The sequence below is a fragment of the Malaya genurostris genome, chromosome 3 (genome assembly GCF_030247185.1).
Source record: "Malaya genurostris strain Urasoe2022 chromosome 3, Malgen_1.1, whole genome shotgun sequence".
Taxonomy (NCBI): domain Eukaryota; kingdom Metazoa; phylum Arthropoda; class Insecta; order Diptera; family Culicidae; genus Malaya; species Malaya genurostris.
In genome coordinates this window covers 37,556,113-37,573,305 of record NC_080572.1, presented here as the reverse complement: position 1 = coordinate 37,573,305, position 17,193 = coordinate 37,556,113, and the positions used below count along the sequence as shown (strand labels likewise).

General features: G+C 35.5%; 1 protein-coding gene across 1 annotated transcript in view; it reads right to left on the bottom strand.

Moving 5' to 3' along the window:
- LOC131435043 (SH3 domain-binding protein 5 homolog) overlaps positions 1–17,193 on the bottom strand; it is a 55,407-nt gene that overhangs the window by 20,734 nt on the left and 17,480 nt on the right. The window lies entirely within an intron of this gene.

The following is a 17,193-nucleotide window of genomic DNA, read 5'->3' as shown; positions in this document are numbered from 1 at the left end:
ACATATGCCTTTTGTAATACCTGGAAAAATGTTCTTCCGCTTTTATTTTTCGATGGAAAGAATCTCTCCGTACTGGGATATAGTTTTGCGAATATAAGGATCGATGACGCTTGAGGGTAGATCATGTACACGCACTTCTATTGCACTTCTATTGCACATCTTCCATATACACTGGTATGTTGATGTTTTCATGCTCCACATAGTGCGCATTGTTATTGTCTTTAGCGAATTGAATTGCATTCTACTCTTTATAAAACTGGATGCAAACATCATTATTTGTCTTGTTGCATGGAAGTAAATGCACACGTTCGATATCAAGATGCATTTGCTCCTTAAGCAAGCCTTTAAAGTTCTCATATCGAAGGTCGAATATTGCACTGCCTGAAGTCAACAAAAAATGTATTCTTCGGTAGCGGCGGTAGCTACAAGTAGGTAATGAATTTTGCCGTTTACTTCTCTTATATCATTATATCACAGGAACCGTGACAGCCATTTGAATTTCAAACATATTTAATGAACCAGTAGTTGCGAAAAGAAACGCGTTTTGTCGATTACGTCACTAATACCATTATGTCTCCGGAGCCAGAAGTGTTCGCAGTTTGGTTTTTGAACTTGACAAAAAATCCAACAAAAGTTTGAAATCGACCCAGCCATCTCAAAGAGAGTGAGCGGAAAAAATGCGTTTTTTCGGATACGTCACTTATACCTTATATCTCCAGCACCAGAAGTGACATCCATTTGAACTTCAAACTCGATCAATGAGCTAATAATAGGGGAAAGTAGGCAGTCTTGGACCGGCGTATGCCTTGGGCCACTCGTGTTTTATCGAAAATTATTGAAGGAATTTATTTGAATTTTTTATTGTAAGTAAACTGAGAAATTTTAGTGACCTCCATTCAAATTTCATTAAAATTGATTACTGCAGAAGAAAAAAAAACTCATGTTTAAGACGACCATGTAAAATCTTGGGCTCACGATTTTTCATCATTAAATTAACAGAGAGTAAGTTTTTTCTACAGTTTTTCAGAGAATAATGAAATTAGATATCAGAGAATATGATTGTATGGATTCGAATGTTGCCTGGGGCTACAGAGCATAAGGCGGCCTTGAGCCACTGCTTATGAACAGAGAAAAAAGACGGGTGGGTAATGTTAGAGACATAACTGGAGGTCGTGAATACGAAAACAACTGACATTATCAATTAGTTGATCAATTGTATGAATTATGCAAGCATTCCATTTTTCATATTTTCCTCAAAAACAAAGAAGGCTTCACTTGATCTCGATTACTGTGAATTTCACCCAGCGGAAAGTGCACAAATCTAATCAAACAGTTCTAGATTTGCACTAAACTTAGGTTTTTTACCTTCGATTTGCGAAGGTAAAATCCTAATAGTTCTTTAGGAAACTTTTAGAGCCATTAGATCGGCTGATTTTGTGTGATGCTCCCCACCGTTGTTTTTTCACCTCTTTTCGTTGTTTTTTCACCAATGCAAACAACTGGCAGCTATGACGTAATCGCTCTTGTCGGAAGCGAAACTAGCTTTGCAAACGACACACAATATATCTGCTCGCAGTGGCGATAGAATCTAAAGTGATCCAATTTTTGTTAAAAGGTTTCTTTTTGCGTGATTTCGTCTGTAGCTTTTTCACTAATGAGCGGTCCTAGCGGCTATAAAAATAGCCGCATACAGAATTTTAATGTCGATTATTTCATTTTAGATTTGCATTTCATTGAAAGAAACTATCAGGATGCTGTACGGGATTCATTCCTGCCTTTCAAAAGGATCAAATTGTGGAACTCTTTACGATATTAAGCACTGTTCGGAACATTTTTCTCGAACGATTTGTTGTACAGCAGCAGATGTTTTGTTCTCTTCCTCAGGACGCGTTCTGAATGGCTAGTGTTGACATGGGTCAAATGAAATAGGCTTTTTAATAGTGTACACTGAGGTCTTTTTTTATGCGAAGTTTCAGAGTTATGCGTTTTTTTTTATGCGAAGTTCGTAAGTTGTGGTACGTAAACCCGCATAAAAAAGACTTCAGTGTACTATTGAAATACTTCAATGTTGTTGCTATACACATATAAGTTGAAAAAATTTGATTCTATTGGTAGTTAGATTATATAAACCCTTTTACAGATCACTGAGCTATGAGCTTTCAAAATACGAGAAAGGCAAATGCGCCTCATCAATTATCCTCTTTGATACTCGTTTATACCAAACATTTCAGAAAAGTTTAATTTTGAATTGTTTTAGATTATATCACACAACTGAAAATTTTATCATAGAATTGTGATCATATTTCCGATGGCATGTAGCAAACATTATGTTGATTCGTTAGATACAGCAAGAGATATTCACGATCAAAAACTTATCACTCTCTCAGAGGGTAAATTTTGAAAAGGCGCCCCATAGTAGAAGAAGTCCTATTCACGACAAAATTAGTAGCAGCCATTAAAAAAGACCGTTTCGAGACAAAACATAAGAAGTCCTCAACACCTATAAAATCAATAAAAACGCTAAGTGAATGTATTGCGTCAAGTGTAGAAACCAATTTCACTACATATGAATAATTTTTACTTGCACTATATTGTACATAAAAATATTATTTCTAGTAAAAATATGAACTTGTGAGCAAATACCACCTTAATCATTTTTCTCTTTACAATGATCAGTATTATTCGAAGTTTTATCAATTGGTTGTATACTGAAATGCCAGAGTGTGGAATATTTAAATACCTTTAATTTACAGTTTTAAAAAAATTTCAAGTGAATAATGGCCCAAGGCTACCGACTCTCCCCTAAATTCATTTGATCTTTGAACCGACGAAACGGATTGTTTTCTTGCCGCTCAATTTTCTCGGAGATGTCTGAATCGCTTTCAACAAGCTTAGGTTCATGGCTATCACTTCTGGTTCCGGAGATGTAATGGTATAAACGACAGAACGCGTTTTTCTATTACCGCCTAATTTTCTTGTAGACGACTGAACCAATTTCAACAAGCTTAGGCTCATTTGAAAGCAACTATTGAATTGTGGATCAAGTTCAAGTGGCTGTCGCTTCCGATTTTAGAGATATAATGGTATAAGTGACGTAACCGATAGAACGCACAATTTTTCATTCTGCTCAATTTTCTCGGAAACCGATTTTGAATCATTGATGAAGTTCAAGGATAAAATGGTTGTCACTTCTGGTTCCGGAGATATAAAGATTGTCCCAGGAAGTATGGACGCACTTTGATTTCGCTGCAAATAATTCACAAGTGTTAGATATTTAAATTTTATTCGATATACTGATAATATTAGACTAAAACAACAGAATATTATTCTCAACATTTGCTATTTAGCCATTGTAGACTAGCTGGCGCACCTTCTTGCGCACGTTCCTCATTAAATTCCGTACAGACTTCTTGGCGACAAGTTTTGACACTTTTTTCCAATCTTTTTCGAACTGTTGAATGGTTTCGGCTGCCGAGACATGTTTCCTAAGATGTTAATGTCCAAAATTCAACAATTAACAATATTAGAAAAAAATCGAAGTGAAACTCGATGCAATTTTTTTGGGCCTTTCCAAGGTTAGTTTTAATTATTGAACATCGAAAAAATTAGCTAAAGTTCAACACACATTTAAAAGATGGAAAAATGTTTTCTAAACGAAATATGATAAAGTATTGTAAAAGTACAAACCTTTACAAAGAGATTCTATGTTTAAACGTGTAAATAAATTGAGTTCTCGTGAGGCAACACGATTTTTAATACGAGATGTTTATCGTGCGACGCTCACTGAGTTACAGAAATAGCAGACGCGTGACGCCCTCTGTTTCTTAACCATTCATGGTTCCAGCATGGCCATAGTAAAAATGAGTCACACGAATAGTACTCAAGATATTCTCAGTGGAAAATAAATTGGATTAGGACTATATTTTCCTATAAGTATTGTAAAAGTTTGCTACCATAAGTTGCATTTCGCTTTGGCACAAGGTTTGCTAGGTAAAAAAAGGTGAAATGATGTAATATTTTTCCAGAAAAGACTAAACCTATGTATTACCTTCTACAAAATTATGGGATTGTATATTTTCTACAATTATTCCAAACAAAGTATGCATAAAAAATAACTCGAAACAAGTATTGATTAGAAAACTAGTTTTAAGTGGGTTGCTATAATTCAATAACTAAAACTAACTTTGAAAAGGCATAGAAAAAGTTCCATCGAGTTCCACTTAGATGTTTTTTTTTTAGTATTGGGCATATCTTTTCTTATTAATATTGTAAAAATCAGCTGCATAAAGTTGCATATTTCGCTTCGGTGCAAAGTTTTATCAAAGGTAAAAAAGGTAAAATGTTGTAACTTGCCAGGAAAGAACAAACCTATGCACTACCTTCAACAAAAATATCGGATTTCTTATTTTCTACAATTTTTCAAAAAAAAGTATGGATAACAAAACATCTCGAAACAAATTATGAATAAAAAACTGATTTAAGGGGGTTGCCATAAAAACGCTTTGTATATCCAAAACGGTGCGACCTAGACTTTTGGTATATTTGACAAAGTAAATTATTTTCAATAGTTCTAAAACTTTGCAGAAGAAAAAAAATTATATCTCTTCAGAAAAACAAGTGATGGGTATATTTTTTGTCAAAGTAAGCCATGAACAATTAGGGATAGAATCAAATTACGCGGTATATTTTTGTAACTAATTTCTTAAAAGCAACTATATGCATTAAAGAACGGTTTGGCAGCTACTGATTAATGTCCACGTTTTTATTGATTCGAACCACTGTGAAACGCTTCGCGTGACGCTTTCACTCTGACAGCAACCTTAGACGTATTTCATAGCTATGATATTTAGGTTGAATTTAGGTGTAAACTTAAATTATTTGATCAGCACACAATATTATTGTCAAACATATAGGGCCGTATGAATAAAACGTAGCATGCTTGAATTTCGTTAGTAAATGCTACGTATGGATCACGTTCCTGTCAAAACATGCTACAAACAATACAAGACCATACTTATATCAGCACTAGTTACGAATACAGCTTTTTGTTATAAACTTGTTATGGCTTGATGATCACATAAATTATAATGAAGTTATTTAAACGATAAGAGAAAGGCATTATCACACCACTAAGTAGATTAGGAAGAGTTTTTTTGTTTTCTTTGTTTGACCTCAATTTTCATACAAAACCCTGTTTTGTCAATATATGCTAAGACGGTTAGGAACAAAGAACATATCATACTACACACAACTTGATTATCCTAAACATTTTTTCAAGCGTTATATTGCGATATCCACTATTCTAGTTGTCCCGACTATAAATTGTGTGACGTTATATTTACCGCGACTGCTAGCGGCGAAAGTAATCAAACAAGAATACTTTGAAGGAGAAATTCTAGGAAGTAGTTTTCATATCAGGATTGTAATCGGTGCGCAGAGTAAGAAAAAGTTCTATTAAAGGTTCGCCATCACTTGCGGGTTATAATAACAACCACTGACATTACTCTAGCTTATGTACAATGTTTGATGGCCTATAATGCTGCGTATCTTTAGTTACAACAGTAATAGTGATTTTATGTTTATAAAGCATGTTTGTGGGCGTTGCCATTCATTACTTTTTGTATGAAACTAATTTTATTTGAAAAATAGCACACGGTGCTTCCAAAATTAGTTCTGCGCCTAATTCGTATTACTGAAATTAGCTCTGCGCCTAATTCGCATTACTGTTTTTGAATTAGTTGACAACAAAAAATAAAATTAGTTGAAGTTCAGAAGTTACTTCGCTGAAAAAAACTCTTGTTTTTAGAGAATGTGTTTAGTTGGCGAAAATCCTGGACACAAACCAGCAATATTTCAATTCAACACGAAATTCTCATTGACAACTAATTTCGTGATTGAAATCCGAAAATTAGACTCTATTTATCTATATAAAAATGTCGTAAACTCTTAGTGGAAAGTGTATTCCTTCAGAATTTGTGTGCATTTGATGCGATTGTACGTAATAATGTTTTTACGTGGAAAGGTGAAGTGAGTTTCTAATGTTGCACTTTATTTGTATATGTAAAACGAATATGTTTCTTCCCACCTTCCGGACTACGCCGTGTTTCCGATTGCTCTAAGTTTTCAGTGAGAGAGTCGATTTCGCGGAGTCGAATGAAGAAAACAGCGATTTAGAAGAAAAAATTTTTAAAAGAAGTTTATGTTTCGTTTGTGTCTTTTCCTCCAATACAACATCGTATCTACACCTGCCAATATAGAAAAGAAAACCGCTACTGAAAAATTCTTTTCGGTAGTAGTGTGCCAACTAGTGGCTAATAGTCATTACGGTGTTAAAGTTTTTTCGGTGACATTGCGCCATATAACTGCAGATTGCAGAAGCCAATTCAACCATTCATGTCGGATAAAAACAACATTTCATATTTCTAATTCAACTAAAAAATTAGTTGAATGGAAATAGAGTGTGCCTTGGCTAAGAAATGACAGCACGTTTAATTGATGAATTCAACTAAAAAAATAGCCATTTCAACTAATATTTTATTATTATTATTATTATTATTATTATTATTATTAAGGGAATGAGAATTAAAAATTCTAAATTAGCAAAAGTAAGATATTTTTAATTGTCTAACTAAAATCAGAAAATTAAACTAATTTTTTCGTAAAAATTCTGATTTCAGTCTTTCAGTAACCAGTGCACAATTCGTTCATTGCTAACCTTCGATAACTATGTCACACATAAGTATATTTGAAATATTTCCCTTGCTGCCAAAGGCCATCTCCAACGGTACCTGAAGTCAGGCATAGCAAATGAATCTTCGTTATTCATAGTTTGCTCGAACATTTTTTCCTTGCGGCATGATTGAACCGACAACGCCATTTAAAACTGGAAATCGAACATTGTAGGCTTATTCTCACCATTAACATTACCTCAGTCATGGAGGCTCTTGATTGGCGCACCTTATTTTCATCAATCGGAGACTTCTCCGCTGGCTATGTAGGTTCACAGACAGCAGCCGCCACAGACAAAAAATAAACTGAAATCGAAACGATGACGACTGCGAAAAGTGCAATTATGCTGCTGAGAAGAAAAACTATGAGAATTAGGTTCCGTGTTTTATGTTCATCATCAACATTCCACAATGCAATGGCGACGGGTGTCTTCACCGGCAAGCTGTAAGTTGAAATCAAATTCCCGTGGTTTCGTGGGTGCTTTTGTTTTAGTTGAAATTCGATTCATCACTGCGTGAACACATTTGTATCCGGTATATATGGGAATAGCAGGAATGCAATCAATTATGTGAAATTTGTAGTGCTAAAAATCTGAAGCTGAGAATATACAAACATTGTTTTCACTTTACGATTCATAATGGAGGTTATTGCAGTTCATTCAATACTCAAATGTATTTAAATGATTTACGCAATTTCGCACAAAAGAATACAATTAACATACCTAATAGTATTAGGCCTCACTGAGCAACATAACTTGCTGTTCACGGCTCCCTACTACTCTTCAAATTTAATAGGCTACTAAATCTCCAATGCCGGCAGTTTCAGTCAGCCGGTGTTTTTGTAACCTTTTTCAAAGAGGTTACTGAAGCGAACCATTTTTTTATGTATGCATCATTCTACTAAGAAAGGCGAGCCTTTATGAGAAATGTCTTAACTTCGCCAGTGAGAAATCGTAAGCCGAACAACCTCGGAACGTGACGTTTGGTGTATTCTGTGTAGAAGTAAAATACTAAATTAGCTGCGACTCAGCGTTTTGCATTCCCACGCTTTACCGTCCGTGATTCATCAATCATCTGTAGCGTGGCTGATACCGCTGTAGGATATATCAGCTAGTAACAAATTATTGAATGTTCACTAAAATGATATCGATCTAGCATTACCATCTGCACCTGCCTCGCCCAACAGTTTCGGGTCTAGAAGAAACTGGCAACCGGACTAACAAAAGTTTTTTTCAAACGTATGACAGATTGGGAATCGCTGAATATTAGGAGAAGATTACGAAAAACGAAACGAAAAAATCTTGCAAACTTTTTCCAAACAACTGGAAAAAAGTTAATAATTAATAAACAAATAAAAAAAATCCAACTTGGGCCTATTTTTTTTGCCTTTCTCATATAGAAAGGTTATTTATTTATTTTTTTAATTTATTAATGACACTTTACCATCTTTGTGGCATTCGTGTCAGATAGAAAGGTTATGCAATCACTGTGAAAACCGACTTTTGAACCGAGGCCCGGAGGGCCGAGTATATATACATTTCTCGGAGATGGCTAATCCGATTTTCACAAACTTAGATACAAATGAAAGGTCTTGTGGTATATTCCCATACAAAATTCCTGAATATCATTTGGATCCGATTTCCGGTTCCGGAATTATGGGGTAAAATGTGCAAAAAATTGTGAAAAGAAGTGCACTAACTTTTCTCAGAGATGACTGAACCGATTTTCAAAAACTTAGATTCAAATGAAAGCTCTTGAGGTCCCATACAAAATTCCTGAATATTATTTGGATCCAACTTCCGGTTCGGGAGTTATGGGGTAAAATGTGCAAAAAAAAAATATATGTTCTAACTTTTCTCATAGATGGCGCGACCGATTTTCACAAACTTAGGTTCAAATGAAAGGTCCTGTGGTCCCATACGTAATTCCTGAATTTCATGCGGATCCGACTTCCGGATCCGGAAATATAGGGTAAAGTGGGTTAAAAATTGTATACCATCACTGAAAATGGGGAAAAACCTTAATTTTTTTTCTAAATCAACCTGAAATGTTTTCCAATTGATAGTTTTTATCAGTAGACGGTCAAACAAAACGATTTCGGTTATTCTTTTAAGAATCGAAGAAAATTATTTTGAAGAATACCACAGTATTATATATGATAGTATGATTTATATGAAAAAGGCATCATTACATCACTAGGTGGATTAAAACAGTTTTTTTTAGGAAGCCTTAGGGGTTTAACTCAATCTTGGCAAAGTTTCAGAGTGGAAAAATCAATACTTGTACGAAAAGACCGAAATCAGCAATTTGACGAAAAAATTGGTTGATTTTCTGATCTTAGTTAGTTATTTTTGAGACAACTGAAAAAATCTTACTTTTGCTAATTTAGAGTTCTCAATTCTCATTTCCTTAATAATAATAAAATATTTGTTGAAAAGGCCATTTTTCTAGTTGAATTCACCAATTAAACGTGCTGTCATTTCTTACCTAAGGCACACCTCATTTCCATTCAACTAAATTTGTAGTTGAATTACAGAAATAAAACGTTGTTTTCACCCAACATACATGGTTGAATTGGCTTCTGCAATTTGCAGCTATATGGCGCACTGTCACCGAAAAAACATTAAGCACACTACTACCGAAAAATATTCAGTCGCGGTTGACTTTTCTATATTGGCAGGTATAAATACGATGTTGTATTGGAGAAAAATACATAAACGAAACATAAACTACTTTTTGAAAAATTTTCTTCTAAATCGCTGTTTTCTTCATTCGACTTCGCGAAATCGACTCTCTCACTGAAAACTTTGAGCACTCGGGAAACAAAAACCGAATACAAGTAGTACACCGGACGGTGTAAGCCGGAAGGTTGGAAGATACAAAAACATCATTTAACATATACAATTAGAGTGCAACATTCGAAACTCATTTCACTGTTCCGCGTAAAACATTATTACGCACAATCGCTTCCAATGCGCACAAATTCTGAATAAATACACTTTCCACAAAGAGTTTACGTCATTTTTACAATCGGTTTAGAAATTTATATATCGTAACACATGCGAAACACATCAAAACAATTTGCAAGCAGTTTCAACAAGACTATCCATTTTAGCTTTCTAATGGATTGTTTTGCTTTGACACTTCTCATGAGTTTTTGGCTAAAAACCCAATCTCATTTCTGTTTTCTTTGTGCTGTCCTTCAGCAATGATGGTGATTGATAACTAGAAACAAATTTTCTGATTTAAATAACAATGAAAATTTCGTGTTGGATTGAAATATTGCTGGTTTGTGTCCAGGATATTCGCCAACTAAACACATTTTGTAAAAATAAGAGTTTTTTTCAGCAAAGTAAATTCTCAATTTAAACTAATTTCATAGTTATTTTGGAAATTTTGTTGTTGAATTAATTAATTCAAAAACAGTAATACGAATTAGGTGCAGAGCTTATTTCGGTCGTTCCGTGTGTATTAGTAACCTTTTTTACCACCACAATGTTACTGTGATGTCCCTCGTGAATCGGAAGAGTGATCCATATTGATATATAATATATTTGTCCCCATATAAATTTCCTAAAACTAAAATATTTCTTGCTAACAACAATAATTATTTCGTCTATCTTTCTGTCCTAGCATATATTGGTACTGTGAATTTGATGTTTCTCGTTAGCTTTTTAACATCAGGCAAACATTAATTAAAAAAGCGAAAGATTTGTTCCAAGTGACAAACATGGCAACCACAATGGGATTCCAATACTGAAATATTATGAGGTAGAAAATATTATTGAATTGCGATTACATTTTGGAGTGACCCTATGAAAAACAAAATTAACACTTTACTACAGTAACACGCTTCTAAAAATGAGACGATGAATATAGCATATTCAACAAAGTTTTAGCATTTAGTGAAGATTTAATGACGATTCATTCTGAAAAAAAACTTCCAATCAAAATTCATTCAAGAAAAGTTCATCTATATAGTTTTAACATAATTTTATGTTTGACAACAGGTTATAGTTTTTTTCCTCAACTGGATTGAAATATTCAGCAATGTAACAATAAGTAGTAAAAACTTCCGATCTGATGAGAAATGAGATCACACAATTCGAGAGCTAAATGTCTTTGCGAACTATCAAATTAGACAAAACTAAAGCTTGCTTCAAATAGAATTGGAACAAAGACAATTGCCTGTATTTCAGTTATTTATTATTGTATTCAAGATCTTTTTTTATACAAATGTAGCGTTTTCTTCATACTTTTAAGAAAAAATACGGATAAAATTATTCGTCACGGTTTTGAAGGAATTCTCGAATTTTTCCTGTAACACGGCTCAATAGGTGGCGCACACCTTCTTCGTCCATCGTTTTAGCTATCTTATTCCACCAGGTCGTCATCTGATTGATGTCTTTGACAACGTTTCCCTTTGCCTTGAGTCTCCTCTTCATGATTGCCCAGTATTTCTCAATAGGGCGGAACTGGGGGCAGTTGAGTGGGTTAAGGTTTTTCGGAACAAACTGGACCACTTTCTCTGCATATAATTCTTAAACGGCTTTGCTGTAATGACAGCTTGCCAAATCTGGCCAAAACATTACATGATGGTCGTGGGATCGAATGAACGCCAAAATTCGTTTTTGGAGACACTCTTTTTGGTATAGTTCCGATGTCATTTGTCTTATTTGTAGCGAAAACTTTCGTTTTTTTGCCGCAGCTGCAAACGCCCGGCCAAATCATAATTTTTTTGCAAATTTGTTGGCAAAAACAAATTTAAATTTGGCTGGAACATTCGCCCGAGCCGTTGCCAAGTAAAATTTTTGACCTGGGATTTGACCGAAGTCAGCCTTGACACAGGTTTCATCGCCCATCAGAAGACACCCGTTGAACTTGGTCAGCACCTGGTCATATAGTTTCCGAGCACGAATTTCGACCACACTATTCTGTTTCATGGTCCGATTTGGCTGTTTGCTAGCTCGATACGACTTGATTCCTTCCCGGAGTCGAGTTCTCCTCACGGTACTATGGGCAGCACCGAATTTTCTGACCAAATCACGGTCCGACAGATTAGGATTCCTCTTAATCGTCTTCAAAATCTTACCACGCAATTTCCGGTCGTCAGTTCGACTCCGACGATCGGCTTGAGGCTTCCGAATCGTCGTCAATGTTTTCTTATACCGTTTGATAACGCGCCATACGGTATTTCTGGGCAATTTCAGCTGTTTAGCTAGCCTAGATGCAGACCACAATGGATTTTCCAAATAACTGTGCACAATTTTTTCGGCTTCCATGTTGATTGTTTACAAAGTACAGTCGATTTTCGGAATGTCAAAAATCATACGTGAAGCTGACAAAATTCCCGACACGTGGGCGCCAAGAGCTTCCAAATCCGTCCACCAGGAGCGCCACAATATGAGCCAAAGTTTGTTCCAATTCTAAATGAAGCAAGCTTTATACGTATCTCCGTCGCATCGTAGATCTTCCCGTAGTTAGATTCCTAGCTAAATAGCTAGCATAGTACGAAAAATATAATGTAATCAACACCGAAGCTTGTCTCCAACATCAGCTTTAACATTACAACGATTTTAAGATATTTGCGGCATAACAAGGAAAGTTGAAAGAAGTAACTCTCTTTAAACGCAGCAACTTTTTTACCTAAATAAAATTGCTGCCGAGTGAAGGTTGCATCACTATATCGATCCCTTCAAGCTCGGGTTTGTTACATGGAAGATTTACATATAGTGTGGAACCAACTCCCGCATTATAAACATTTTTACATCCAATCACTCTAATCTGAACAGGCCTAAATCAAAATATATCGACCATTTCTTTCCTCGAACCATTCTACGTAAAGATTCCGAACCATTGAAACACCCAACCCGAATGGGTGCATGGTGGTAAAAGGTAAAAGACGTGTTGCATAACTTCCTGAATCACCACTGCTGGCCAAGTATCCACAGTCGGCGCCGTGTGGTACACAGGAAGAAAACTGCAGTATAAACAAAATTGAAACTAACTTACTTTTCGCTAGTTCCGTAGTGGTGGTATGTGTTCATTTTGCTATGTATTTTGCTGGGGATTGTTGGGTAAAATCTGAGAATGGATAATTGCTTTTTTTTCTTCATTTGATAAATCAAGTTCATCATCGTACGGTACGTTGTGTTCGAGGCAGTCACCGATGTGCGAATGTGCTTTTTGCCTTTCTCTATAGAAAGGTATTAGAATTGCTGGAAAACCCGAATTTCGAACGGAGCCTCGTAGACCCATAGTGTTATATACCATTCGACTCAGTTCGACGAGATATGAAAATGTGTGTGTGTGTACTTTTTGAAGATATTTATACGTGCTCAATTTTCTAAGCGATGGTTGAACCGATTTTAACAAACTCATGCTCGTTTGAAAGCTACTGTTGAGCCATTGACCAAGTTCAAAGATCAAATGGCTGTGACTTTTGGTTCCGGAGATATGATTGTATAGGTGACATAACCGACAAGACGCGTTGTATTTTTACGCGCTCAATTTTCTCAGAGACGGCTGAACCAATTTCAACAAACTTATGCTCGTTTTAAAGCTACTGTCGAGCCATTGATCAGGTTCAAAGATCAAATGGTTGTGACATTTGGTTTCGGAGATATGATTGTATAAGTGACGTAACCGACAAAACGCGTTGTATTTTTACGCGCTCAATTTTATCAGAGATGGCTGAACCGATTTTTAACAAACTTATGCTCGTTTGAAAGCTACTATCGGACCATTGATCAAGTTCGAAGACCAAATGGTCGTGCCTTTTGGTTCCCGAGATATGATGGTATAAATGATGTAACCAACAAAACGTGTTGTTTTTTACCGCGCAAGTTTCTCGGATATAGCTGAACCGATTTTAACAAGTCTAGGCCCGTTTTAAAGCTATTATTAGGCCATTGATCAAGTCCGAAGATCCAATGGCTGTGACTTTTGCTTCCGGAGATATAATTATATAAGTAACGTAACCGACAAAACGCGTTGTATTTTTACCGCTCAATTTTCTCGGAGATGACTAAACCGATTTTAACAAGATTAGGCTTGTTTGAAAGCTATTTGTAGGCCATTGATCAAGTTCGAAGATCAAATGACTGCGACTTCTATTTTCGGATATATTATGGTACCTCGAAAAAAGTCCCCATGCAAAATTTGAGCTAAATCGGATATGGGTAAGGGCTGCTGCCCAGCGGTTAAGGTTTGAAAATTGTCGATCTTGAAAAATCACCATAGCGGGGAGTACATAAAATTTCCAAAATTGAAAAATTCTCAAAAAAAATTATTTTTTGAAAAAATCGTCTCTGGGATTTTTGTCCCAGTCCCATAGACGATTTAAAAAAAAATTGTTCGAGATTACACTAAATCTCGTTTCATGCAACTCTAAGACTTTGGGCATCAATTTGTTTTCGATTTCGGAAAAGAAAGGCATTATCACACCAATAGGTGGATTAAGATGGGTTTTTCTTGGTATATTCACGTTCAACTACATTGTCCAACACAACACGACGTTAAGCTTATCGCCATAGTAGGAAATAATAAAAGAATGCAGAAGTCATTCTCTTTATGATGATGAATTCATCGAGCGGATGAATACGATTACTTTATTGTGATGCGTCTCTTCGAGTATCGCTTATTGGAAAGAACTGTTTCAATCCACCTTGTGGTGTTATGTTGCATTCGTAACCGTTTCGTTTTCTTAATAGCGTGTACGAAGTTGTACAAAGCACGAAGCATGCATCGTTCGTACAGGTGTGTTGTGTATCCTTCTTCCGTGCCAGCACGTACCAGTGCGTGCCGGTTTTGCATCGTTATTTTATATGACGGTTTGAAGCTTTGACACTCATCACCCTGTAATTGCGAAATCGGAAGTCGGATCCAGGTGAAATTTCATAATAGCTTTCGAGACAATGTGAGCTTTTATTTAAATCAAGATTTGTGAGAATCGGTTCAAGCATAGCTAAAAAATCGAAGTGAGTTCTATCTTTGGAGTTTTTCTTCACTACTTTAGGTGCTTCTGGAACAGTAAATGGGGGACAAGTAGTACCAAATTAAGTTGATCTACCCACAAACTAACAAGTTCTGCAAACAACAGGAATTTATCGGTCAGTTTTATGGGATTGTGTCTGTTTTTTCTATCGCATGTGAACAAATATCCCTGAAATTAAACTTTTCCACTTATCGCGCTTTAGTTCCGAAACTGGAAGTCCGGATGAAATGTTCCGAAAATTTTGAAAAAACAATAAGCCCTTCATTTTTTTTGTAAGTAGTCACAGTGGCAGCAGTCCTTCAGTTCTACACTGGACCCTTGATAAGATTTGCTTCTATGAGCTTCTATTTTAAATCAACACACATACGTTCCTAGGCTATGGTGCTCACTTGGTCACTGTTTTTTTGTGCTGATTCAAACAAATTTCACAAAATTATTGATAAGTGTGTTCATGTTTGTGGCTTATGAATTTAGTTTCAGTTTTCGTCATCATCCTATATTTGTTTGTTTTATATTTTTAATATGTATATTGTACATATACACATACACACACATATATACACTTATGCATAGATAGATACATACATACATACAGCGTTTCTGTGGAAGCAAGCGAGGACACGCAGTGCCCCTAAAGAAAATTTCGAAAATATCAACTGGGCATTTTTAAGCTTATCATACTTATCAATTTGTAAATTACTTTGATCATTAACTAGCCAGACCAACAAATCGGAATAATGTTGATATAAATTTTGATGATTTCCCCCCTGTTTTTGCGTCATCAACCATACGGAAGTTGGGATTTTTAACATCCAAATTTGGAAGCTGCTTTAAAATTTGATACGTATGTTGTAAACAAAAGTTACATATTATAATAATAAAAACGGGTTAAAAATTCTGCTATTCTATTTTACTAAAATAATATGTTTTTAAGGTATGAATGACTTCAATATTTTCTCTTTAAAATAGTGGAGGAGATACAAAATATGTTCATTAGCGTGTCCCTTAAAGAAAAACGAAAAAAGCCCTGCATGCATACATACATACATACAAACATACATATATAAATACATACATACAACATACATACACACATGCATACATACACACGTATAAACATCATAACATTGAGTTACTATTTCTATTCTAATAGATTTTAACTAGGGTTAATGTACCAATAGTCATCTAATTAATAGAGCCACTATGTTATTTTACCGATTTCTCGACTTTCAATCAATGAATTATTATAAAATCTAATACAATATCTTTGCTTCGGTTTTGTAAAGTTATACCGCAGAAAAAGTAGTTCGAAAATTTTTCAATTCTGGTATTATAGCGACGCGAAAACTCGAAGGGAATGCTCCTAATTTTATCTCACTCTAGAAGTCAATCTATCAAACAGAAACAACAGATCTCACTCTAACTAATGGTTTTCGTATATGAGATGACTAATGGAGGTGAGATAAAGAGGGTACCGTTACCCTACTTTTATCTCTACTATTGGTCGATTGTTAGTGCTGAGCTGAATCGGTGGCCTTTATTACCGTTCTTGCATGCACTTCCTCTTACATTGCACTCACACATCAACTCACCCATCAGACATCCTCACAAAATAAACTAGATGAACATCGTTTGACAGCTATCAGTGGTTTGCTCACATGTTCAGTCTATATTATTTTATTCTATTTTACAATATTACATCTCATCCCACTGTATTCTATGGTACACAAACCACCTATAAACATCAAAGATGAACTTGATTTACCGTTCATCTGCTGCCATCGTGTGAAACCCAATTGGGATACGTTCATTCCACTTAATTTTAACTTCACAATGGTAATAAGGGCCGGTAGTATGAAAATGAAACATAAAACAGAGCTCAGTTAAGCCCTGACGGCCTCTCCAACCCCGGATGTTGGAGCGTAATGCAATCAACATCTTATTCAAGTAATTCATTTAATTCAATAATGAAGCTAAAAACTGTAACACATATCTTTATCAAATTGTAACGCAAATTGATTGTATCTGATGATGTTTGCAATACCGTCAAGCCTATCAACCACGGGAGGGAAAGAACTATAAGCCCTTCATTTGAATCTTATTTTGTGAAAACCGGTTAAAATTACGAGAAAATTGAGTGTACATTTTTTCTTTAATTTTCACATATTACCTTGTAACTCTGGAACCGGACGTCGGGTCCAAACTAAATTCAATAGCGGGTTATGGGTCTATGAGACGTTCCATTCGCATCTAAGTTTGTGAAAATTGGCCCAGAAATTTCCGAGAAAAGTGAGTGCATATTTTTGTTACATACATACACAGATACACCCACACGCACAGAAAGACATTTGCTCAGTTCATCGAGCTAAATCGAATGGTATATGACATTCGATCATCCGGGCTTCGGTTAAAAAGGTAGTTTTCACAGTGATTGCATAACCTTTCTATAGAAGAAAGGTAAAAAGACTA